The sequence below is a fragment of the Ursus maritimus genome, unplaced genomic scaffold (assembly GCF_017311325.1).
Source record: "Ursus maritimus isolate PB19 unplaced genomic scaffold, ASM1731132v1 scaffold_7, whole genome shotgun sequence".
Classification (NCBI taxonomy): domain Eukaryota; kingdom Metazoa; phylum Chordata; class Mammalia; order Carnivora; family Ursidae; genus Ursus; species Ursus maritimus.
Genome location: NW_024426885.1, coordinates 42872559 through 42899750, shown reverse-complemented (window position 1 = coordinate 42899750; position 27192 = coordinate 42872559). Strand labels below are relative to the sequence as shown.

Genomic DNA, 27192 nt, shown 5'->3' with positions numbered 1-27192 from the left:
TTATTGTACATGTGATATTTATTTTGGGGTAATCAAAATTGTCTTTTTTTTTTCCTCTTTGCCATCTCTTCTATTAAATTGTGGCTTCAAACGTCCTTCCTGCAGAAGTTGAAGAAATATACAATTCTATTTTTTAGAGAGCTGTTGTTTTATTTTTTAAATATTTAACGACTCAGCTATCAGGAATTCATCTTTTTGTGTTAGGTGAGTCTCAGAGCAAATCCCTTTTTACAGCCTCCTGAGGAAGGAGCCATAATGATTCAGCCCATTTCTTTACTCTTCATGTCCTGATTATTCATTCTCCTCAAGGTTCAACAGAAAGTAAGACAAATGTGTGCTCTGAGATAATTGTTGTTTTGCTCATTATTGAAAGATAATGCCACTTCTTGTACATTTACTTTACTTCCTCTAAATACCTACACTTTTGATTATTACATTGACATTTGCTTTTGGTTTGAAATGTTTAAAAATAGGCTTGATGGAAAAAATACACCTAAAAGACTATATAAAAGGAGATTCTCATTAGCTGTTTTAAAATCAGCCTATCGTATAAGAAATAAATTTGATGCACAGGCATCTCAAATGAAAGTCTCATTTAACAAACTATTATTACAATTTAGTAGAACTGATATAGGCAAATTGACCTGGAGCCTGAATTCTCAGAACTCCCAGGGTCCATAAATACTCTTTGACGTTTCCTTTGGGAAACGGTTTTGCTAAGTCTGATCTCCGTGAATTTCCCTTTAAAATCCCTGTGGCCTGCAAAGTCTTTGCCCACTGTAGTGGGAAACTGGTCATCCCATGGTCTGCATTGATGCCACACCTGTGTGTACGGGCTTTGGCAGCCATCTCTGAGAACGCTGTCTATTTCAATATTTGGTGCACAGAGCATTTTTAAATACAAGTTGCCTAACAGATTCTTATTAATAATAATGAAAACTCTCCATATGTTGATAATAGTTTCGTGGGAAGTTTCCAGATCCCCTAAATCAAAGCAGGTTAAATTATTTCATGGGAAGTTGCTAGTGTTAATCATTTTGAATCATGCCTAATTTTATGATATAGTTTTCTTTATTTACTAAAATGAGAATTAGGAATTGCTCATTTAGTTCAATTCAGTTCGTACCTCTCCAGCCACACGGGCTAATGGAAAGGCTCTGGTTGTTAGCCTTGAGGCCTGTGGCTCTAGCCTAACAACTCTGTGCACAGGGTCACTGGTTGCAGGAGAGCCTTTCTGATGCCTGGAGAATGGATTCTGCTGCCACTAGCGGGGACATCTTTTCTGCCTGCCTCATGTGGCCTGGCACATTGGTGGCTGGGCCCTTCTGTTGGGGCTTCACTATTACGTGGCTCTAGGTTCAATGGGAAACTCCTCCTTTACCTATACAGAGATTTTGTTTTTTAACTTTCTTTACTCAAACATGAAGGGGTTTTCACCCCCTAAATAGCTTTTTCTGTCTACTGTCATCCATGCCCATCTCTCTGTCTTGGCTCAGGCCTTTTCACAGGAACTCCTTTCTTTGGACTCTAGTTTACTGGTTTCACCCATGACCTGTTTACCCTACTCGGACTTGAGTGAGTCTCTCTAAGTAAAAAATGTGCCTGTGGCCTTCTGCTACTGCCTTCTGGAAAAAGTCAGATGCTTCCATAGTGTCCATGTCTCCTGTGACCTAGACTATGCCTACCTCATCAACCCCTCTTCTTTCCTGCTGGTTTTCACAATCCATGCTCCAGCGAGCAACACCAAACTGTCCCTGTTTTCTGATGTTCACATAGTTTTGTGAAAGGAGCCCCCCCCCCCAGATCCTCACTCCAGTGACTCTCATTTATCAAACCTTAACCAAAATTGCATCTTTTGGAAAACCTCCTCTTGTGCCCAAGGTGGCCTTTATCTCTGTTTGGTGACCTGTGTGTGCCTTCATCATGCATCCACTGATGTTGCCTTTCCTTGCCGTGTGCCCATCCCCTGGCATGTGTGGGGTAGTGGTTCGCAAGGGGGACTTAGAGCCAATCTGAGCTCTCATCCTCACTGTGCTATGTGCTGGCCGTGCCATCTTGAGCAGATCGGGCACTTTCAGCTTCTGCCTCAGCTTCCTCATCTGTACACTAGGGATACTGACGCACGCAACTCAGGGACGTCACCTGCTCATGAGTTAGAAAGCAGATAAAGTACTGCAAAGTCTCGACACAGAGTAAACACCCAATAATTGCTACCTTTTGTTAATATCAAGAACGTTGTTGAATGAATTAGATACACATTCTGTGTAAGACGATATAAATGGCCAGCACGTGACCGAACAGTGCCACTGTGGCAGAGAATATAACAATTTATCCAGTTAATTTTCATAGCAGAATTGTGAGGGAAGTGCTATTATTATTACTATTATTCCCATTTACATACGAAGAGGTAAGGCCTAGAGAGAGGTTAATAAAAATGTTCCAAGTCATAAGACAAATCCATGGTGAAGTGGGATTTGATTACAAGCAGTTTGACTCCAGAGATTTCACTCTTAATCACTATTCCAAACCCTCCCCCAAAGCACTATGTTGTTCCCCAATGTATATTTCTTGAATTAATCAATTTTTAAAATGATACGTAGATTGCCTCTCTGTAGATTATAGAGATCTAGATACATACAGTGTGAGAAATTACAGGAATTTTCTGACCCAAAAGATCATTAGAACTTTGCAATTTCTGAAATTCATTGTGTTGGGTATGGAAAATGTCATAGTCATGGACATGGAGTGATGGCTTGGGGATATCATAGATAGAAAGATGTGCATTATAAAGTAATGTACCTGAAGAAGGGTCATATGCCCTGGAACAAGAGACAGAAATGCTAACAGGTGAGTCAGGAGGCCACGTTGTGTAGGGAAGCCAGACATAGGAATATAAGGCAGATCATCTTTCTCATTCTGCTTCTGCCAACTATTAGCTGGCTCATTCAGTCAACAGTTTATCCATATCTTTCAATGTTTGTTACACTCCTGGTGTGTTTCAGGAACTGCTATTTCCTTATTTAAATATGTGTGTGTGTGTGTGTGTGTATTTTAGAGAGAGAGAGGAGAGAGGGCATGCATGCATTGGGGGAGGGGAAGAGGGGAGAGAATCTCAGGCAGACTCCCTGCTGATCAGGCAGGCCTGATCCAGGGCACTGTGCAGGGTTCCACTTGGGGGTCAACACAGGGCTTGATCCCATGACCCATGAAGTCATGACCTGAGCCAAAACCAAGAGATAGACACTTAACTGACTGAGCGACGCAGTCGCCTATCCTTCTGAATTTCAACTTGCTCTAGGGTAGTTCCTACCTTGAAAGATGCTTGAGAAAAGTCAGCAGAAAATATGGAAAGGTGTGACCCAGGGAACTTCTATGTGTGGCTTTCTAACCTTTCACCAGGCTGTCCCTAGCCAGGGGCCAGAGTATAGGCTCAGTCATACAGGAGGAATCAGAAGAGTGATGATAAACCCCGGAAGGAGAAAGGAGTAGATCATCAGAGGGAGGACAGGGTAAAGTTTGGGGCAAGTCAGTGGGCCCAAAGACAGATATCTAAGTCAGGGCAGGAAGCCAGGGATGTGAGGTCTGGCACCAAAGGAAAGTATGTTGGGATCAAGTTAAGGGATGGGGCAGGATGTATTCCTAATTGTTACCTTGATCAATTGCTAGTGTTTGAGGTTCATCCGTTTGTCTGTCTAGAGTCTGAGAATGTATACTGTTAGAAGAGAGAAACTGTCCTTCATTCATGGTATTTTTGAGGGAATTTTCCCCCAAGGATTCTCTTGGCCTACTGTCCCACCTTTTACTCATACCTATTAAGATGGAATGAGTTACTTGGGAAGGAGATAACAACCACCAGTCCACATTTCTCATAAATAATCTACTCAATCGATAATCTATCAAAGATTCTAAGCATGAGGTGTGGGTTTTTGTTCTTCCTTCTTCCCCAGGAGCAGTGAGAGACAGTGACCTATGCAAATGTGTCTGCTTTACAGACTCATGTTTACCTCAGATATGCTGCTTGCAAGTTTAGACCAAGGTTTCTCACCCTTGGCACTATTCATGTTTTGGGCCAGATGCTTCTTCGTTGGGGGCAGAGAACAGTTTGAGAGCTCTCCTGCACCTTGTAGGATATTTAACAGCATGCCTGCCCTTCCACCCACTTGATGCCTATGGCATCCCCACAGTTACACTAACCTAAAATGTCTCCAGACATCGCAAAACCGCATCCTTTCCTCCTTAAGAACTACTGCTCTAGAAGAATGTGGGGAGTTGGCAGACTACTTGACCCAGCCCCAAACTGTGTCCTCTAATTTAGCTTCATCCACGTCAAAGCTGATATTTTGGGCTCCATTTTTACTCTTCCTTTAAACAATCTGCAACTTATTCAGAACCAAGTTGAGAGTCTCTTCAGAGAGCTCAGGGAGTTGCTTAGGGTGGGTGTGCAGATCCCAGTTGGATGGACTTCTGTCCCATGAGTGCTTCACCTCTAGCATAATTATTCCTCTCACAGATGGTATTTGCTCAGTTATAAATAGCAAGGGCCCTGAGCCCTACCACTGACCCAACCTTTGTGGCTAAAGTTCAAGGGGAAGCTCCACTGGTTTTCCTGAATATCCAACTCTCATGGATCATGTAGCTTCAAACGCTGGGTCAAAGGCAGGTACTGACCCCTTAGCAGGGTAGCAGGCTGGTAGGTAGACTAGTTGGCTCTGATCCCAGCTACATTTTTCTGGAAAAGCAGATATAAAATCTTTTTTGAAGTGGAAGAAGTTCTCTGTGAGGCTTCTGTGAGCAGTGAAAAGGCAAGGTGGGGCAAGTTTGTGTGTGAAGTTTGGATTGGACATTCCAGAGGCCGTTTGCCTAACTTGGGCCATGTTCCCAGCTGAGCATCACCCACGGGCATGGTGCCCCAGACAAGCCCAATCCACACAGCAGAAAAGCTTCATTTTCAGCTCTACAGAGGCAGCAGCCTTTAGGCTAATTAATAAATCATCAACGCATTTGTGGTGTGAAAAATGAAATATTTATGCTCGCCAGAGTAATATTTCTGTCTTGCAGCCCCATGCTCTGTTGATGCCTGATGGAGGATGAAGTAAATACCAGCTGGTGTAGAATGAGTGGATTATAATTACTCTCCACAAAGTTAAGTGAATATTAAAACACAGAAGTCACAGGCACTGGCCCTCATCCCTCCTCAACTCCACTGCCCAGTAAATAGCATCCTGACCTGATGTTGGCTTCAGTACAGCTTCCCACAGGGATCTCGGTACCGGGCTTGCTTGTCAGTAGTGTGGAAGCAGCTGGAACACAGGCTGCTGAGAAGGGCAGGAAGTCGACCACCTTCCAGGAGCATGGGGAGACTTCCCTGATGCCTGAGAGGCAGTGTGCTATCGTGAGAAAAATGTGGCTCTGGAGCTGGAGAGACCAAGTTCTGTGTCTGAAATTTACAAGCCATATGATCTTGGTCAAGATCTTTCACTTCTCTGTGCCTCAGTTTACTTACCTAGAAAATAAGGGCAATACTGCACTCTGTGATAAGAAAACTGTGTTTCAGAAGTTAATGGACAAACTTTTGCATGGTGATATGGAGTGTGAACTGTAAGGAGATTGGGTCAGTAATCCACAGACCTTGAGGTGGTGGTGATAGAAATGCAAAGAGAGGAACACCTGTGAAAAGCAAGCTTGCTAGGTGATTTTATGACTAGTGAGTTGAAGGAGACTCAAGAGCTTGTGAACCCATGGAGCACCTGGGTGGTACAGTCAGTTAAGAGTCTGACTCCTGATTTTGGCTCAGGTCATGATCTCAGGGTGATGGGATCGAGCCCTGTGTTAGGTTCCACACTCAGCGTGGAGTCTCCTTGAGATTTTTTCTCTTCCTCTGCCCCTCCCCCACTTTCATTCTCTTTAAATAAATAAATAAAATCTTAAAAAAAAAAAAAAGAACTTAAGAACCTAAGAGTAGGGAAAATGGAGATGGCCTTCACAGAGACTGGGAGGTCCAGAAGGAGAGTGTGATTTGTGAGGGGAGGGTGTGGAGATGTGGGCTGTGTTTGGGGTGGGACCGAAGTGGACAGTCTAAAAGGAGAAAGTAATCAGTGGGAATTCCTCCAGCCTCGGTATGTGTGCAGTGGTGTGTGTGTCTGTGTGTGTGTCTGTGTGTGTGTATGTCTGTGCGTACATGTGCCAGGGTTTTCTGGTCCCCTCCATAATTCCCCATGACACATAAATGCAACCTCCACTAAGCAAAATTTTCACCATGTAAAGACTCCAGGGTTCTCTCTGTTCCTTTCTGAGCTCCTCTTTGTCCTTCATTTCCCATGTTGAGTGTCTCATAACGAATCCAGCTACTGCAGATCAGGCCTGTTTATGTTTTGGGGGACTCACTTCCACAATAGTAATTCTTGGGCCTCACTTCAAAGGTCCATTCTCAGCTCTGTGTAGCATCACTGTGTCATCAGCCTTGCCCAGTACCCAGGGCAGAAGGTATGTGATGTCCAGTGAGTGTGGATGTGGTATAAAAGATACCCATACTTTTTATGAAATCCCACAGGATTCCGTAGTCCCTGCCCTTGAAGAGCAGAAGCTTTCCTTATGGTTCAACATGACATCCGTGGAACAACTAAAGAACTATATATGTGCGCTTGAATGTTTTCATATTCAATAGGCTATGGGCATTCTAGGAAGAAGAAAATTCTCTTTACTTAGCAACTGCTGTATGCAATCACCTAAGAATATGACCTAAATGATCTCATTTAATTCTGTAGCCATTTTGTAAGATAGGCATTCCATAATTGGGAAAGCAGCCTCAAAGAAACTAATTTGCTTTCCATCAAAAGCATGAAAGTGATGACAGCAGGATTCAGACCTACACCTGTTGTTTTCAAGCTCTGCGTCCATTCCATCTTTTCTTCTATCCTTATCCCTTTTCCCCTCCCTTCTTTCCATTCCCCCGCTTCTTACCTTTCCTTTTTCTTCATTTTGAAAACATTTCACATATGACGTTATTGTTAGCTGTCTACTGTTGTTTGTATTCAAGTGGTAAGAGGCAAGCTTAAAACATAGTGATTCCAAGGGGTGCCTGCAACCCAATGTTTATAGCAGCAATGTCCACAATAGCCAAGCTATGGAAAGAGCCCAGATGTCCATCAACAGATGAATGAATAGGGGCGCCTGGGTGGCACAGAGGTTAAGCGTCTGCCTTCTGCTCAGGGTGTGATCCCGGCGTTATGGGATCGAGCCCCACATCAGGCTCCTCTGCTGTGAGCCTGCTTCTTCCTCTCCCACTGCCCCTGCTTGTGTTCCCTCTCTCGCTGGCTGTCTCTATCTCTGTCAAATAAATAAATAAAATCTTAAAAAAAAAAAACAACAGATGAATGAATAAAGAAGATGTGATATACATCTACAAAGGAATGTTACTCAGCCATCAAAAAGAGTGAAATCTTGTCATTTGCAGTGATGTGAATGGAACAAGAGGGTATTATACTAAGCAAAATAAATCAGAGAAAGACAAATACCATATGATTTCACTCATATGTGGAATTTAAGGAACAAAACAGATGAACATAGGGGAAGGAAAAGAAAAATAAAATAAGATGAAAACAGAAAGGGAGGCACACCATAAGAGGCTTAAATCTAGGAAACAAACTAAGGGCAGCTGGAGGCAAGTTGGGGGGGATAGGGTAACTGGGTGACGGGCATTAAGGAGGGCGCTTGATGTAATGAGCACTGGGTGTTATATGCAACTGATGAGTCACTAAATTCTATCTCTGAAACTAGTAATGCAGTATATATTAATTAAATTGAATTTAAAAAAAATAGATTCCTTGTAGATGGATGTGGCTGTGTGACATAGTTCTGACATGTAATTGGAGAGGATGAGCTCAGCTTACCTGGTACCTGGCTGTCCTTCCCCTTCTTGGAAGGAAGACTTGATGCTCCAAGTAGAGCAACCATCCCATGAGCACTAGGTGCTGGGCACATAAGCCTACCTGAGATCAAATCCACGTCCTTGGTCTTGGAAGACATAGTGGACCCACAATCCTAGCCCTGGGCTGCCTGTCTTTGGACTTGCTCAAATCACCAATTCAAGGCTTTGTTACTTGTAGTAGAATGCAATTTCTAACTTCCTTTAGTTAGATGCACTAAAGCATTTAAAAAAAGAAAAAAGAAAAAGCTCCCAAACTCCTGTTCTCCATTCAGAGGAAACCACTGTCAGTTAGAGGTTGGTATACGTCTTCCTATACTCACTTCTGCTTGCTTCATTGGCAAACCTATATATGTTCATCTCTATCTTTTTAGAACATGAATGATTACTCTGTTTTTCTGTAACATGCTATTTTCACTTGTGGGAAATTATTATTTGGAACCTTAGTATTTAGAACACTTTGATACTTACGAGGTGCTCTCCTTTGTCTGTTGTGGAACTGTGATGTTTAAATAGGAATAATGCTGCCCCAGCACCACAGGCTGTCTTTTGGCTTCCATGTCTAGAAACAGGTTGTAATTTGGCACTGCCTGGAAACATGCTGTCATTGGGCAATGTCAGGAAGCATGTTTGGTTGTCACAACTGTGGGGAAGGGGGAGCCGGGAAGGATGGAAGCCAGAGACACAGCTGAACATCCTACAACACACAGGACCACCTCCCACAACAAAGAGTTATGCAGTCCAAGGTATTTCAGACTGCAATGTCAATGCTGAGATTGAGAGCCCTAGCTAAGGACTATTCCAGAACGTAGTTGTAGCCTAATTTGTTTAAACAGCCCCTACTAATCCAAACTAAGATTGTTCCTAAAATGCTGAAAAGACCTCCATTGCCTATATATATTTGAAATTATGTATTAATATTTTCAAATAAATTTTTATGCATGGAATTGCTTAGACAAAGGATATGCACAGTTAATGTTTAGATGCCATGGCCAAATCACTTACCAAGAAAGGTTTCCTTAATTTACACACCCATTAGAAGTGTAACAGACAGTGACTGTTCCCTTAAACCTTCACCAACTTTAGATATCATCAATCTTTTTAATCGTGTGAACCAATGAAATTATTGTTTAATTTGCATTCTCTGATTTGAATAAGGTTCAGCATCATTTTGGCTGTGAATCGGCCACTTTATTTCTTTTTATGTGAAATGTTTTATCCATATTCTTATTCTATTTTCTTTCTGATTCTTGGTGTTTTTTTTCCTTATTGATGTAGGAACTCCTCTTATCTACGAGTATTTTTTTGTATCGAATATGTGAGAGCCCTGTTTTGCCAAATTTTTCTGTTACCTAACCATTTAAGGAAGAGAGAAAAAAATCAAGATTGTAGAAGTTTAGAAACATTTAATTCATCATTAATTAAACCTGATTAATCTGGGTGCCTCCTATGGGTCATGTAGGTATTGTGGGAAATGCGGTAAGAGGAGAGCCCATCCTTGTCCTCAGGTGGCTCAGTCTAGATGTGGTTGACAAAACATGCCCATACTGCCTTTATTTTAATCCTGATGAGGAAGGAAGTGCCTGACAATAGCATCTCACCTTCATGCACGTTGGACCTTCATGCACTACTGAACATTAAGACAAACAATTAGCAGAAGGGATATCAAAACTGCTCTCTTTTGCCTATAATAGTGGCACTGGAGAGGGAGGCAGATATTTGCAGATCAGGGACCTAATACTGACCCCCCAGGATTGGAAAAGATAGGTCTGCCCGTTCATGGTGAGGCTGGCCACGTGGCAGAGTGCCGTGGAGAGCCTGCGCCCTGTGCTGGAAAGGCCGGCTCCTAAGAGAAAGAGGGAGGCTCTGAGTCATAAGCATGGATTTTATTCTTTTCACCTTTACCAATAAAATCAGTTACTCCAGGGGTACCTGGGTGGCTCAGTTGTTTAAGCATTTGCCTTTGGCTCAGGTCATGATCCCAGGGTCCTGGGAGTCTGCTTCTCCCTCTCCCTCTGCCCCTCACCCCCCGCTCCTTCTCTTCCCACTCTCTCTCGCTCACTCTTTCTCAAATAAATAAAATCTTTTCTTTTTTCTTTTTCTTTTTTTTTTTTTAAGATAAGTTACTCCATGCACCATGGGGGAGAATAAGTGAAGTTTGCAGAGAGAGGCCAGGAGTGTTCTGTTAATGATGACCTTCCACGTGGAAGGAAGAGAAGGGATGGGGAATAAATGGTGGCTACCTCTCTGTTATAGAAAACTCCCCTGAGGCACTTAAAATGTTGTGCCCTTCACTTCGTCCACCATTTTGTTTTTAATGATTCCTCTGATAGTGTGTCAACTTTTCCATATCATCTCAGCTGTTCAGCACATTGCATATCTTTCTTCCTCCCGTTTGCACTGATCATCGATACTGACACAGTAGCAGCTTTCTTCGAGTTCCAAGTTCTCACATTTCCGTATATGGCTTCCCCTGTTACCCCCTGTCTTCCGCCTTCAGCCTTCCGGCTGAGACATTTCTGTACCCACAGGTATTTAGGATAGCTTATTAATAAGACCCTCGTGACTTTGTTTTGCTCGTAATTTATTATACTTCCTTTGAGTCCATGCCCATTCCTCCCTCCACGTTCTAAGGGACCTTTTCTTTATTGTCTATTCACCATTTATTCTGTATTTTGTTGTAATTCTTCTTCCTGTACCCTCTCCCTGCTCCCTCTCACTGTATAAAATGTTGGTATTCTCCAGACCACCGCCCTCAGCTCTTTCTCATTCTCTATCCCCGTAAATGCATGATTTTAGCAGCCACTATATAACAATTTCAAATTTTATCTTCTTTTTTTTTTTTAAGAGTTTGTTTATTTGTCAGAGAGAAGAGAGCACAAGCACGGGGAGCGGCAGGCAGAGGAAGAAGCAGGTTTCCCACTGAGCAAGGAGCCCGACGCGGGACTCAATCTCAGGACCCTGTGATCATGACCTGAGCCAAAGGCAGACACTTAACCTACTGAGCCACCCAGTGACCCCTCCAAATTTATATCTTTTAACTTAAGACACACACACACACACACACACACACACACACACACCTGTGTTTCCAGGGCCTCGTGCATATTTATACCTGGCTGTCAGGCTGCTATTTCAAACGCGACAAGACCCAATCCCATTTTTCTTTCTATATTTGTCTCCATTAATATCATTAGCATCTGTTCAATTAAAAATTTCGGCATCATCTGCAATGCAACTTTACCTATCCTACATATCAGGTGATGAGTTTTGAGGGAAGTTAGGAAGGACCTTTTCCTTTTTAAAAGCTGCATCTATAAAACTGCAGGTTATTACCGCATCAGACTTCATAGGAGTTAGCATAAGAAATATTAATTTAAATTTTGAGTTTAGCATTACTATGTGGTACTGGGGAATTACTTTACCTCTCCGCTCTCAATTTCCTCATCTGTAAATTTGGTCTCATAAATCTCTCTTCACAGCATTATTGTAAAGAGTATTTGAATTAAAATACGTCAAAGTGCCGATCACCAGAAGTCCCTCAATAAAACGGCTGTTGAATCTGTCTTCGCCACCCTCTTTATTATAGGCAATCACAATCCGTTTTTCCCCTCACTCTCTGTGCTGTAAACCTTGCCAAAACACTCAGACTGTATTAACCCTGCAGTAGTAAAGAAAAACGGCAAGCTAATTTGGGAAAATTCCAATAGCAAAAATGTCTATTAAGATTTGAAAATGGTATAAAAACTATATGACCACAATGGCCTCTTTCCGTTTCGCTTGGGAACCAGAGGTGAACATCGCATTTCCAGTTCCTGCCTTTTGTCGCTTGCTTCCAGAAAAGACAATTTAAGTGCCAGTTATTAGAGCCTGTCAATAAATTTCGGAAGTGAAGCAAATCTCGCTGAACTGACTGACAGCTACAAATTAATTTTGCTTTCTTTAAACAACGAACCAGCCTAATGTTTGCCTAGCTGACTGTGTGTGAGCCCACCGTGTGTGCTCTCTTGGCCCCGCGTAGCATGGTCTGGGGTGCAAATTACTTTGCCTCCGCTCCGTTTCTTAATGGGGCAGACAGTGCGTTTACGAACAGCCCTGGAGGCGGGAGAGGATGATGGTTCAGAGTCCAGCCCGTTGACAAGCACGCCACCGTGCTAGGGGACATTCACAGCAGGAACGGCCCCACATGCACAGAGGGCCCACTCATTTCTATTTGTGACTCTTATTACATTCATTCGGCAACATTTGACCGAACTCTGTGTTAAGTGCTGGGGATGAAAAGAAAATGCCACTCAATCCCTTTTTATAAAGATGCCACAAGCTAAGAGCAAAAAGAGATACCAGTAAGGACCATCTGTTATAACTGTAGCTGTAATAGGCGGTAGGAACATGAAGAAGAGAGTTATTTGTTTTATGGGCAGAGGTTGGGATGTGGTGACCAGTGGAACATAAGAAATGCTTCTCCCAAATGTCACTTATCTGTTAGTGTTTGTTTGCTTTTTAAGTGAGGCGTAACTGATACGTCTTCATTGGCCAGCTCGGTGCATTTCTACACATGTAAACTCCCATGTAATTACTATCCGGATTTACGTATGATGTGCCCGTGTGATTACTACCCAGATCAAAGCCTTGGATGGGGCATTTCCATCTCCCCAGTAGGCTTCTTTGTGCCCCTTCCGATCAACTCTCTGCACCTCCAAGAGGTAACTATGATTTTAAAACTATGGACTTATTTTGCCTGGTTTTGGGTTTCATAGAAGTGGATTTTATGTGATATGTTCTCTTTGGTAACATTTTTCTTCAGCTCAGCATTTGGCTGTGAGATCCCTCCATGTACAGCGTGTAGCTCTTTTTAACACTATGAAGCCTTCCATTATAAACAATGGTATTTGAAGGGTGGATACAGGTTGCTCCCTGGTGGACAGCTGCAAGGACGCATGGCATATGTTTACGTGTGGTATATTTGGAGGGTAGCTGTAATGACATTATAGGGATTTGGGGGTTCACAGAGGAGATTGTGCTAAAAAAAAAAATCCAGAGCTACACTGGGAAGGATGCAGAATGTACCGTTTCTGTAGATCACCCCCAACAGATTTGGAGGCAAGCAGGAGGTGTGGTTTGATCAGACCTGGGTTGGACCCATTATTCTGATGTAAACATGACGAGTGCATGGAAGCAATGAGAAAGCAGCATTAGGGAACAAGAAGAGAGGCCATCAGAGTAACCCAGGGGGCTTGATTTGGGGTCAAGGGAAGGAGAGAAGTGGAATAATCAGAGGCAGCTGGAGATGTTCAGAGGTGGGCAGGAGGGGGAGGGAGGCGTGCGAGACGGAAGCAGCTGAGGAAACAAGAAATTAGCTCTCACTCTTGGTGTTCATTCGAACCTGGCGTATGAGTGAGGGTGTCCAGGTTCTGCAGGGACGCCTTTTGGCCTTACCCTCCCTGCACTTGCGTGACACCTCCCTTGACCCACCCTTAGCCTAGCAGCGCAGCCCTTACGAGAAGATGGATCAAAACACTCCAAGGAATTATGCACATTTAATTTGCATCTGGGTCTGAATTCCCGTGCCTGCTTTTCTGTCATTTTGCCATTTCAAAGAATAACATACCGGGGCTTTTTATTCCAGCCCTGTGGTGGTGCCCTTTTTGAGAGAATAAATCCCGAGTAGTGTTGCCAAGAGCCAGTGACATTTGCCATGTTTGAAAAGGCCTTATTTTGAAGAATGATTATTGATTCTTTTTCACATTTCAGATCATTCCTTTGATGCTGCCTCTCCCTGGCCCTGGTGAGCTACCCTCAGCTGCGCCCGTGGTTCTTTGACACAGCCGTTCACCCGAAAAGAACGCAGTGTTCTTCCAAGAGGCACTCACCCTGAGCCCGGCCACCGCAACAGGCAGTGTTTCTCTGAATATTTCATCACATAGAAGAGCTTGTCCGAGCCTCGGCAAGGTTGTTGAAAATACGTAGATATGCTTATAAATAAGCGTGCGTGGTGATGGGGTGTGTGCAGGGAGGAGTGAGAGCTAGCAGGGCATTCAGTGGAAGGAGTGATGGCGACTTTGGAACTACATTTTTGCTGTAGGGCTGCAATTTCTGGAGAGAAACTGAATCGGAAAGAGAGGGTAGCAAAAGGGAGTAGTAGACCAGCAGAAAATGATAAATCATCCCCTGAAACTGCGCACAAAATATTGACCCCTAAGGAATAAATATTTACCATTGGATGTCCCTGCAACAGAAGAAGGCCTTGATTTCTGGATTTTAGGATCAGAGAGCCACTAATCCACATAGCTTAGGAATCTTGACATCACCTAGGAGTGTTAGAAGTGAAACCTCACATTCAAAGGCAGCGGTTTTGTGAGCCTAACAGGAGCAGTAAAAGACAAGAATGAGGCCTTGAGTCTAGATATGTACTCTGCATATTGTTGTTTATTCTCTATTACATAAGCCCCTTGATATTATGTTGCTTTTAGGGCGTTGGCAAGGAGCATGGACAGGATGCTGCATGTCAATGAACTTCTGGGACTAGGAAAGAACTTTTATCAAATACTGATTTACTTCATCTATGGAAGGATAGGGCTAACATCCCAGATATTCAGAATATATATAAATATATATTGTATAAATATATATGTTAAATTAACATCTTACACTGTGGATGAAGTATTTAGTATAATGCATAGAACAAGGTGATTATATATTTTTAAAGATTTTATTTATTTATTTGACAGAGAGAAAGAGAGAGAGCACAAGCAGGGGGAGCAGCAGGCAGAGGGAGAGGAAGAAACAGGCTTCCCACTGAGCAAAGAGCCCAACATGGGGCTTGATCCCAGGACCCTGGGATCAGGAGCTGAGCCAAAGGCAGATGCTTAACCTACTGAGCCACCCAGGTACCCCCTAGAACAAGGTAATTATTATTCCATCTTTTCCTTTAGACCAACTCTCTATAGTGGGTATAGATGCTTATGTTTTGGACCTGAAGTTCCAAATCTGTACTCTTAATAACTCTGCTGCTCCGCTACACTGGGTATTTTTTTTAAAGATTTTATTTATTTATTTACCAGAGAGAGGGAGCAACCACAAGCAGGGGAGTGGCAGGCAGAGGGAGAAGCAGGCTCCCTGCTGAGCAAGGAGCCCGGTGTGGGACTCGATCCCAGGGCCCTGAGATCATGACCTGAGCCGGAGGCAGATGCTTAACCGATTGAGCCACCCAGGAGCCCCTACACTAGGGTTTTTAAGTAGAACGTTTATGAAACCAATTTAACATTGGGTTGAAATGTGTCCACAAAGGATGGACAGCCCTATGGTGCTCCATCCTTCTCTGGATATCCTCTTTCCTTATGCCAGCGCCACCACGGATCCTGGTTCTGCTTCAGAGTTTAGCCTCTGCCTTACAGAAGGTCATTTCCCCATTTAAGAACCTAGAGTGAAATGTGCTGTCTCCACGGGGCTGAGGTACCTGGACAAGACTCTATGGTACGAGGACAGGACCTGTAATTCAGGTGGCTTCTAGCAGATGCTATGATATGTGTTTTTTCCTCTTTAAAAAGCTATGTCTTTCCATTTCCTCTTTAACGTTAGAACAAAATACTTCTATTTACATTTTTGTATCAGCCTTTACACTACCTTTTCATGGCTGCTTATGTATTATAACTTACAGCTTAATACAGTAGTTCTCAAGTGTTAATGTATATTGTAAGCACACAGCAAACTGGTCTAAAGTGCAGTTACCCAAGCCCAGCTCCAGACTAATGCAAACAGAGTCTCTAGATGAAGTAAAAAAAAAAATAATAATGATAATTCTGATTCTGATGACCACCATTGTCTTAATCAACTTGAACCCTAACTTCAGTCTTGGAACCAAGTGCATCCATCCTATGAGTGGACTAGAATCTGGATCTGCAAGTTCTTGCTGCTTCTGAGAGTTGGTAAGGGCTTTGTCTGCCTGTCTGCAGTTCATTTGCTTCATATATTTTGGAATGATTAGAGGTATGGCTTCCTGGCCTGTGTTTCAGCCAACGTGCTGACTGTTACTCACATCAGACATTCTATGCATTGGGGAAGAAATAATGAGCTCACACGTGATGACTCTGTGGTCCGCAGTGTCCATTACAGGGGCATGAAGTCAAGGAGCCAAATGCCAAAAATGAGAAAGTGTCGCAAATTAGTAATTGGTAATATTACAGAAATAGTTCCTAGAATTCTAAAGTGTGGCCAAGTCGAAAGCACCAGAGAAATTGCGTGAGTAGAACAAACATGTGCCAGTGATAGATCTTGTCGTATACTAAACACAGAGCTGCCACTTTATAGGATCCTGACCGCACTCACCCTGTCAGGCTTCTTGGATGACTTCAGGTTCTCAAGAACCTTTTAAAAATGTATGACTGTCTTCCCTTTTAAAAGAATATACTAATTGGGACAGTGTTAACTGCTGTGATAATTACTCATAAAATTCCAATCCTTTAGACAAGAGAAATATATTTCTTATGATGAAACAGTACAGGGTGGATATTCCTGTCTGCAAGTGGCTTGTCTACAAGTGGCTTTTTTATGGAATCCAGACTCCTTCCATCTTGTGGTTTCCCCGTCCCCTCAGGTTCCTCACAAGCTAGCCAACATGGGGAAATAGAGGTTGAAGACCATCCCCACTTCTTAAATGTTTCTGCCCCAAAGTAACAAGGAGCACTTCTGCTCATTTATCCTTGGCGAGGCACAGTCATCACGTGACCTCATCTAGATTCAAGAGGCCAGAGAGTTGGCAACTGTAATCCTTGACTGGGGATCAACTTTCTAGCATCAACTCTATGACAAAGCTGGGTTTTTTTACTCCTTGTTAGGTAGTGCCAAATCTTGAGACTAGCTTCATTGTGAAATTCCCTTTTGTATGCATATAATGTATTTGTTCTCAATAATGATGGAAATTGGCCAAGAAGTTCTTTCTCCTAAACCATCTCTTGTATGAATAAATCCTCCCTTGTCTTCATAGCTATTTAGCCATGGTTTTCTCTCCGATGTACTGCTTGAAATTTTATTATAAAATGAATTCCCTTAGTAATAATAGTTAACTCCATGAACATTTCCTTTTTAACTTGCTTTTTCCTTCAAAGTTTTTCAGAGATTGTATTCTAAAGGGAACAGGCTCTCCCTGGTACAACATAATCTTCTACAAGGTTTAATCAGAAATGAAAAGTGATTAAATAGACTTTTAGAAAAGATTTTGTTTTGCAAATGTAGAGGACAAACCACATCTGACATGGAAATGTCGGAGAGGCTGGGTTCCGAGGAGCTAGATATTCATGTGTTCTACTAGACTGTGTGGACTCCTGGGGGTGGCAGAGTGCGACGTGTTGTAAATTTAGATGCGAAGTCTAAGTGTCTGCTCAGACCACATGTTACTGGAATATTCTCTTTCTTTCGTAATGCTGGTTAGTAACTAGAAGTTGCTAGGGTGATGATTGTAAGATCCTGCTGAGCCCTCCTAGAAGGAGAGACACTATCTGTTATTTTAAACAATGTAATTGAGGATCAGATTTTGGCTCTATTTGGAAAGCCAGCAGCTCTCCTGGGAGAAGCTGTGTGATGCCACAACTCAAATGATAACTTGTCTCTCAGAGTAAGTGAAGAGGCAGCAGAAGTTCTTCCTGCGTGGAAGCGGGATCAGTATACTCTTGATCAGCTTTGAGAAAGATTTGAGCTGCCATCGCTATTGACTGTGCTGTAACATCAGCTGTTCGGGTCTTAGTGACACAGGCAAGGCCTAGATCATGGACATAGTTAGATTGCTCTTTTACTTTACTTGCAATAGTAGTAATCCTTCATTACTGACAACTTTCTAAGTGCTTGCTCTGTGCCGGGCACGATAATAAGTATTTGTGAATACAACACAACCTATTTTGTATCTTACAATTAACTTGGGAGAGGATAATATAATCTCTCCATATTACAGAAAAGAAAACACCAAGGCTTAGAGATGTTCAGTTTCTTGCTCAGAGTCACAGGAAGGTGTGTTTGTATCCCAAGCCTGAGCCCCAGCTTCAAGGTGAACCAGCTTTGGCTTCTTATACCTGCTTCCTCACTTCTTTACCCAATTCATAAATATTTATTGAACAGGTACTGAGCTAAATGCTGAGAATAATATAGCAGTAAACCAAAAGATATGGTGTCTCTCAGTATGAAAAGTACATGTTAATAGGGATGGCTGCAATTAAGTTAAAATTACATAAATAACCACTTACAGTTGACCCTTGAACAACATGGGTTTGCACCGCACGGGTTCACTTGTTTGTGGCTTTTTCATGGTATGGTACTGTAAGTGTATTTTCTCTTCCTTATGATTTTCTTAACATTTTCTTTTACCTAGCTTGCTTTATTGTAAGAAAACAGTATAGAATACATATAACATACAAAATAGGGGTTAATCGACTGTTTATGTTATTGGTAAGGCTTCCCATCAACAGTAGGCTATTAGTAATTAAGTTTCTGGGGAGTCAAAAGTTATATGTGGGTTTTCAACTGTGAGTGTTCCTCAAGGGTCAACCATAAATGCATTTGTGTTCAGGGCTGTGATGAAAAGTACAGGGTGCTATAAAAAGATTTAGGAGGGGACTATGGAATCAGAGGTGTCCCCAAGAAGGAGGCACTGAAGTGGGGACCTAAACCCAGGTAGATGTTAGCTTCAAAAGAAGGGGAAACAGTGTTCCAGGCAGAGATCCAGAAACCAGGAGTGAGGAAGGGCAATGTTGCTGGACTATAGAGAGCCAGGCAGAGTGGTAGGAGAGAAGGTTGATAAGCAGGGAGGCTTCACTCATGAAGAGCCCAAAATCCACACAGATGGAGAAAAACTCAGACAGGTTCCAGGCCATGTGTATTGTAATCGAGCTACCCTATGACCCAGCCATTGCACTACTGGGTATTTACCCCAAAGATACAGACGTAGTGAAGAGAAGGGCCTTATGCACCCCAATGTTCATAGCAGCATTGTCCACAATAGCTAAATCGTGGACAGAGCCGAGATGCCCTTCAACGGATGACTGGATTAAGAAGATGTGGTCCAGGCACTGGAGGAGATAATGCTAAGTGAAATAAGTCAAGCAGAGAAAGACAAATATCATATGATTTCTCTCATCTATGGAACATAAGAACTAGGAAGATCGGTAGGGGAAGAAAGGGATAAAGAAAGGGGAGTAATCAGAAGGGGGTACTGTATGGTGACTAACATAATATAATAAAAAATCATTAATTAAAAAATAAAAAAAAAAAAAGAAGATGTGGTCCATATATACCATGGAATATTACTCAGCTATCAAAAAGAACGAATTCTCGACATTTGCTGCAACATGGACGGCACTGGAGGAGATAATGCTAAGTGAAAGAGTCAAGCAGAGAAAGACAATTATCATATGGTTTCACTCATTTATGTCAAAGATTTTGGAAGGTTGAAAGGTGCTAAGGGCTCTGGTTTGTTTTTTAGTGTGTGTATATGTGTGTGTGTGTGTGTGTGTGTGTGTGTGTGTGTGTGTGTTTAGGATTTATTTATTTATTTATTAAAGAGAGAGGGAGTGCGAGCACAGGGGGGAGGGGCAGAGGGAGAGGAAGAGAGAGAAAGTCTCAAGCAGACTCCACGCTGAGCGTGGAGCTTGATGCAGGGCTCAATCTCAGGACCCTGAGGTCATAATCTGATACAAAACCAAGATCAGATGCTTAACTGACTGTGCCCCCCAGATGCCCCTGGTTTAAAACAACTTTATAACCATAGGCATTGACAGTGCCTTAACTCTTTGTGACAAGGCATTTTACATAGGACTAGTCCATTTTATTCTTTCATACGGATGTTTAGTGAGAATAAAGTGCTCAAAATGTCAATAGTTAGAAAATCAATTAAGGCAGATTTCCCAGATTACTGAGTTAAGAAATGTTTGATATTGTGATTTATAAGAAATATATAATTGGTCATTCAGATGACCAAAATACATGAATTTCTCGAATATCTTTGGTCTTTGACCACAGTTCTTGGCTGGCTCACAGTTTCCAAAACCCTTGGAACTTCCTAAGTGTTGAGAGTTATAAAGCTGTCTTTTGTTAGGCTGATGAGGTGACTTTTGGAAATCACCAGGAGACGCAACCAAGTGATTGGAGGGTTGGAACTTTCAGTCCCACTCCAGACCTCCAGGGAGGGGAGAAGGCCTAGAGGGTGAATCAATTACCAATGGCTAACGATCTAACCAAGAGTGCCCCTAGAATGAAACTTCCATAAAACCCCAAAAGGCTAGGTTTGGAGAACTTCCAGGTTGGTGAACACCTGGAGATTGGGGAGAGTGGTAGGCCTGGAGAGGGCATGGAAGCTTCACAACACTTCCCCACCTATCTTGCGCTATGTAGCTCTTCCATCTGGGCCTTTCCTGAGTTATATTCTTCTACAGTAATCTGGTGATCTACTACATAACATGTTTCTCCGAGTTCTATGAGCTGCTGCCATAGCAAATTAGTTGAACCCAAGGAAGTCATGGGACCCTCCGATTTATAGCCAGTTGTCAGGAGCCTGCAGTGCAGGTAACAGCCTGGGCTTGCCACTGCCATGTGAAGTGTGTAGGGGTATGTGTGTGTGTGTGTGTGTGTGTGTGTGTGTGTGTGCATGCACACATGTGCACACACATCCCATCTTGTAGGACTGAGCCCTTGACCTGTGAGATCTGATGCCATCTTCGGGTAGTGTCAGAATTGAGCTGAATTCTCAGACTGGTATCCTGAGAAATGCTTGTTGGTGGTGTGGGGGGAACCCTCCTGCCCATGTTCGAAATTGTGTGCTCAGAACACCAAAGAAAATGTAATTTCTAGATTATTAAATATATTGTATATATGAGCTATGCCATTTTGGATGATCAAATTGCAAGTAATTAAAATATAATTAAATACTTCAAAAAACTAAAACTACAGTATCGTAGTTTCTCTGAGACTCCAGTTAAATACAGCATCTTACTAGATAGTATATAGCTTTCTGTACGTCAGCTTCTCCCAACTTCCCACCAAAACCACAGCTGATGACATAAGAAAACAAAACATACCAAACAAACACAAAAGTTACCCAAAATTAAAAACAGAAATTTCTGGAAATCCTGAAATCTGCAAACCCTCCACGTAATAATTGTCCATTGAACACCTACTAGGTAATGGTGAAGCACTTCCTATGTTAAGTGTTTCATATGCTTTATAATGACAGTAACCCTATCAGCTAGGACTTTTAATTTTTAAGTTTTACATGATAAAACCAAATGTTAATAATTTAAATAGCTTGCTCAAGATCACAGGTGGTAAGGGGTGGAACTGAACTCTGTAGCCTGTGCCTTTAACCATCACTCCTTGCTTCTCCCACTGACAGATCTAAGATGTCAGGGCAAATCCCCCGAACAGAGGTAATAAGGTGTTCTTTGCAGGGCTTGCCAATCTCACCCCTTCCTAGTGGGTACTATTGTCACTGATCCCTAGGTAAATGCCAGCTTATTCTCAGGAAAGTCAGATGTGTCATGCATGAGCACAAACTATTGCTAACCCTGCCTTCTGCTTTCTCTCCTCCACCCCACCCTTTCTAGAAAGATCTGGCCCACCCTGTCCTCTGCAGGGCTGAAGCCCAAATGTGGCCTCTAGCCTTTCCAGCTGAGACTCAGGCTTTCCCCCTCAAGTGTCCTGGTTTCACGTATAACATTCCCCTGTGCTAAGCCAAAATGCCAGCAAATCCCATCTGTTCTTGTAGCTCTTGGTCGCCTTTTTTTTTTTTTTTTTAAGATTTTATTTATTTATTTGAGAGAGAGAGCATGAGCGAGGGCAGGGGTAGAGGGAGATGGAGAGGGACAAGCAGACTCTGCACTGAGCATGGAGCCCAATGTAGGGCTCGACCCCACAACCCTGAGATCATGACCTGAGCCAAAGCCAGACACTCAACCGACTGAGCCACCCAGTCGCCCCATCTTGGTCACCTTTCTTCAGTGGAATGGAGCACAGTGAGTGGAACTGAGTCCTGATCTGTCTCATATAGTAACTGAAGCAAGCCGGAGGATCCAGCCGGTGATTCACGCGTGGAGGGAAAGCTCAGTGCGGCAGACAGAATCTGAGATGGTTCCCGCAGCTGCTTGGAGCCAAGGCATCTTATGTAGGTGTATTCATGCCACAGGTATTTCCTGTAGGTGTGCAAACGCCTGTATGGCAGCCAGTTAGGGAAGAAGTGCAGTGCTGTCCCTGAGCACTGCTCGTGCCTTACCCCCCACCCCACACCCCCCACCCCACAGGCGAGCTTCTGTAATGGCTGCCCTGCTTCCTGACCTGGTCAGTGTAGCAGCTGGGGCATCAGTCAGGTGAGTGCACGAGCCATCCTAAGATAATACCCCTGTTGTATTGGGGGGCATTCGGAGATGCAGAATTAGGATGAGAGAAAAGTATTAATGTTCTGGGTAACTCCAGAAAACCTCCACAATGAAAAGTGTTAGAGGGGAGAGGGCTTTTTTTTTTTTTTTTTTTTTTTGGTCAGACTGATGGAGGAAGGAGGCTACAGATGGCGAGAAAAAGTTTTATAACTGTAAAGGAATATGCCTTGCTCAGGGAACTGAACAAACATGGCACTGTTAGTATAGATGAACTTACTGGTATGGATGTTGTGAATAATTTTGTGGTGAGGGCTCCTTATTCCTTGTGGTCACTGCATACATTCTTTGGGTTGCAAAGGGATGTGCTTTCCTAAGAACACGTGGGAATTCCAGAATCCCCGAAACACAAGGAGTGTTGGCCTCTCCCCGATGTCAGCTCAGGGCCTCTTCAATTTCCAGTTCCAGACAGTAGAACATGAGGGATTGTAAAGTCAAGAGATTATTAGCCTCTGACCACGGTCATTCTTTAGCAAGAACACAAATGAAATCATTAGCATTCTTGTCAAACCTTCACATGTTCCTTCTGCCCGGGTTAATAGCATTCTCGCCGCCTAGATGTGGTCAGCTCCGTCCCCCTCACACCGGGCTCAACCCACTGCATGTTGACTTCTTCCCTGGGTCACCTAAGCCTTCTTGCCAAGACCCCTTGTGACTGCCTCACCGCTAACTCCAAGGACTCTTGTCAACCCTGTGTACCCTGCAGGCTTTGTCACCATTAACAATTTCCATCCTTCGTGAAAGGATTCTGGTGTTTTCCTTCCTTTGTCTTTCATGGCACTCTATTTCCAGGCTTCTCTCTGTGGTGAGCGCCTACCTGATATGTTCTTCCAGGACCCTCTCTTCCCGGGAATAGACCTTCCTTTCCAACCCCCCCAGCAAAGTTAGTGTGGGAGCAGTGATATTACGGAGCGGCTGCAGCTCCAGCTGGCTGGCCCAGCGGCAGAGCCTCACCCGAGGGGACAGTCATTGTCTTTGGCGTTGGAGCGAGCACAGGCACCACCAAGGGACGCAGTTTCGGAGGCGGCTTTGATAAAACGTCTCTCCTTTGCTCTCTGAACTGACAGATACAAACAGCAGGACCCACCGCCAGTTTCTGACGCACCCTGCAGAAACGTGTCCTCAGTAACTGGGAAAGACAGAGCAGACACAAAGACGGGAGAGAGGAGACAGAAAATGACTATTTGGGGAAGGGGGGGCAGGAGGGAGCCTAAGGTCCCTGCAGCCATATTACCTAAGGATTGGGGGAGGAGACCCTTGAAGGCAAGTTGAGGTATTCTATGCAGAAAAGGCAGAATAAACCCTATACAATGGTAAGAGCAGATGTCTCCCATTCAGGGGCCTCACTCAGACTTTTTTTTAGCTTTCACAGAACTCTATAATATTGGTGTAGATGAATAGATTGGGAGCCATATGCATTATGTAAAGGGTGCATGTCCACATAGATAATTGGAGGTGGAAGAGATTTCAGGCCGAAGCTGCTTCCCACACTGCCTGTGCCTGCAGCACACAACAGGGATGTCCCAATGCCTCGATTTTTCCTTTATCACTGTTTTCTTTTCCTTTCTCCTCCTTGCTCTTCCTCCTCCTCCTTATTCTTCTTTCTCCTCTTTCACCCTCCTTCCTCCTTGACAGAACAATCTTTGTTTTATGTTTTTTAAGGAACTCTTATCCAGAGATTTAACATATTCTCAGATCTTTTCTAGTAGAAATGGGAACGGGAGGCAAAGCCTTACTTTCTTCTCCAGCAAGTTCTTGGTCTTGGTTACTAGAAAATACCACATTAGCTGCTTTCTAATCAATTGCTAATCCATCGGTATTACCTCTTTTGTAGTCTTACCAAAATGTAGATTACCAAAATGAAGCATCATTATAAAATTCACATATATAAATACCCAACACCGAATAGAACCAAACCTGGTCTTTACCAAATAGATAGGCATGAAATGCAAATTTTCGATTTGCATTTTAAAATTATCTGTATGGGAGAACAGAATTTAATATATTTCTGGGGATTTATATATATTTTATCTTTAAGTTGTCCGTTTCTTTTTTTTTTTAATGATTTTTTATTATATTATGTTAGTCACCATACAGTACATCCCTGGTTTCCGATGTAAAGTTCGATGATTCATTAGTTGTGTATAACACCCAGTGCACCATGCAATACGTGCCCTCCTTACTACGCATCACCGGTCTATCAATGGAAGTTGTCCGTTTCTGTCATTTACCTATTTTTCTGTCTGCTTGCCTTTCATCTTGGTACAAAGGAGCACATCACAGAGTGTAGGCTCAGGAATGCTTTGTGGATTGCATGTGTTGCAAATCATTTACTTCAAACTGTGATGTCTTTGAAACTTGTTTATAGACTCTTTTAAACTCCCTTGAATAAACAAGGAGAGGTCACTGTGACAGGGTAGAAATGTTACTGTTTTTATGTTGGGGGAAGATCTGGATTTGCATCCTGACTCCTCTGCTCACTGTCTGACATTCTGGAAGTTGTCTAACTCTCTCTCAGCATTTATTTCTCGTAGATAAAGAAGGTTGATATTATCAGACAAATAGTTTTGAGAGGATTAAATGAGATAACACAAGGGAGAGCTCTGTGCAGATATCAAAGCACCATTCAAATTTAAGTGGCCCGTTGTGATTACATGGTTTTCAATAGGGCCTGGTGTGTTTCTCAGCCTGAAATAGACACAACCATTGTCTTTCATGTAAGCAAAATGTTCCACATTTGAAACAAGGATGATCTCAAGCACTAAATCTGAGGTCATTGCTTTCAATCTTGTCTTTTTCCATAACTGATAGCACTGATGGGTATTGAGTGGCCCGGTAAGTTTTCCCTATTCTGGGATGTCTATTAGTAAGAGTTGCCTTTCGTGTAAATTGACCAGCTGGTTTAATGAACTCCATTCCTCAGTCTAGAACAGGCTCTGCCCCCACTCTATTTGTCTATTTGTTATCAAATCCATTCCCCTTATTCCCCCTGCTCTGTATTTTAGAGGACTATATTTCCCAGGCTTCCTTGCCTGCTGGTTTTGTTTATTACATCTTCTGCAAAAAAAAAAAAAAAAAGTAAAACAATATTATTAAAAAGGTATATAATCAAATTGGTCAATCATTTGCTTTGTAGCTGCTGGAATTTTTTTTATATATTGATTAGGAAAGATCGTACCCTATATAAGAATGCGAGAATATTCTCTGATGCGTTTTATAGTGTATTTTATAGCACTAAAAAGGGAAAGTTATTGTATCTATCTAGAATCTGTTTCTGTGAATGGTGTGAAGTATTTATATCTTGTTCCCAAATGAATCATATTGAATAATTGAATAATCTATTCCTTCCTCACTGATTTGAAAAAAGCCCCTTCTGCGTGTATTTAATTGGCATATATACCTAGGCTCTCTTGTTTTGTTTCAAAGATCTATTCATCTATTTCTATACATTTTTGTACCTTTTATGTTACAAATAAATTAGAATTCTTTTTGATGCTCCAAAGCACCTTAAATAATACAAAAAGATTTGTTCCATCATCAAGTGCCGCCGTCAAAACGTTGGCACTCTTATGAACGCAGTGTTAGTAGTCCAGTTGGGTTACTACCTAACTTTATAATAACTCCTAATATCTGCTAGAACCCGTGTGCCTTCACCCACCTCACACAGGGCCAGAAAGAAGAATGAAAATCACTCCAAAGAACTTTTGCCACAGACGAGGAGGTGGTTTTCACAAAGCCCGAGCAGTCAGATTTTATTAGTCCCATGAACAAGTGACTCACGTTTTCACAATGAAAGTATTTATTATGGAGACTCTGTGCCTTCTCCACCTTTGCGTATAAGAGAGAGCAGATAACATATTATTTTTATGCATAGATCACTGGCCCATGGGGAGCTACAAACAAACCTGGTGGGAAGAATGAGAATCCCCTGGCAATACTGAACTTTGAACCAGATTCAAGGGCTGGATAGGCATTTGGGTTATCTCTTTGCACAGGGGAAGGATAAAATGAATATTTCATGATGAGAAAGGTAAGATGTATCAGATAAAGTACTATGCATTCATCAATGTCCTTTTCTTACTTATGCTGGCTGCAAAGCTACACTGCATTTCCCATCCTTCTTTGGAATTTGTGGTGTGTTTTCCAGCTAAAAGAATATGAGCAGAAATGATAGATGGCACTCAATAATCACCATACTCATTTTGGATTTTATATGAGCAAGAAATAAACTTTTATCAGGTTTGAGTCATTAAAAATTTTAGGGTTTGTTACAGTAGCTTACACTCACATATCATTTTCTTTTTATTTTTCCTGATTAGGATTTGTTTCAGTTCTAAAATTTGAAAAGCAAGGTATTTGATTGATTCTAGAATTAACTGCTAATATATTGTTTTTCCTTCACTCTCTCTATTCTTTTTTTTCTAGACTCCAGTTGCATGTAGTTGGTCTTTATCAGTCTATCCACCATTGTCTCTCAACCTCTCTTTCATACGTTTAATTTCTACGCTGCCTCCTGGATAATTTCTTGAGATCACTCTCTTAGTTGACCGTTTCTCTATCCATTATCTATTCTGCTTTTTAACCTCTTCACTGAATTTTTATTTAAGTGAATATAAGTTTTAATTTCCAGAAGTTCGATTTGGCTTACTTTTCAAATACTCAATGCTCCTCATAAATAGCATCTTCTTTTGCATATTTTAGATTCTCTTTTATTTCTTTAAACCATTTAAGTAAAGGTTTTATGTTCTGTATCTATTAATTCCTCTGTCTGAACTCCTTGGAGATTTAATTCTCTTGAGAATTGTTTCGACTCACTTTAGCTGCAGTGACTCTCCGTGTAGGAGCTCATTTTTACCAAGT

General features: G+C 42.3%; 1 long non-coding RNA gene across 4 annotated transcripts in view; it reads left to right on the top strand.

The window, feature by feature from the left end:
• The window catches only part of LOC103667875, a 309854-nt gene that overhangs the window by 261544 nt on the left and 21118 nt on the right, over positions 1–27192 (top strand). For 3 of the 4 annotated variants that reach the window (XR_005833275.1, XR_005833276.1, XR_005833274.1), the window contains one exon: positions 13676–13873. This is a non-coding gene — a long non-coding RNA (uncharacterized LOC103667875). Of the gene's footprint in view, positions 1–13675; positions 13874–14652; positions 14708–27192 lie in introns of those variants that run through there. The other variant, XR_569884.2, reaches the window with a different exon arrangement.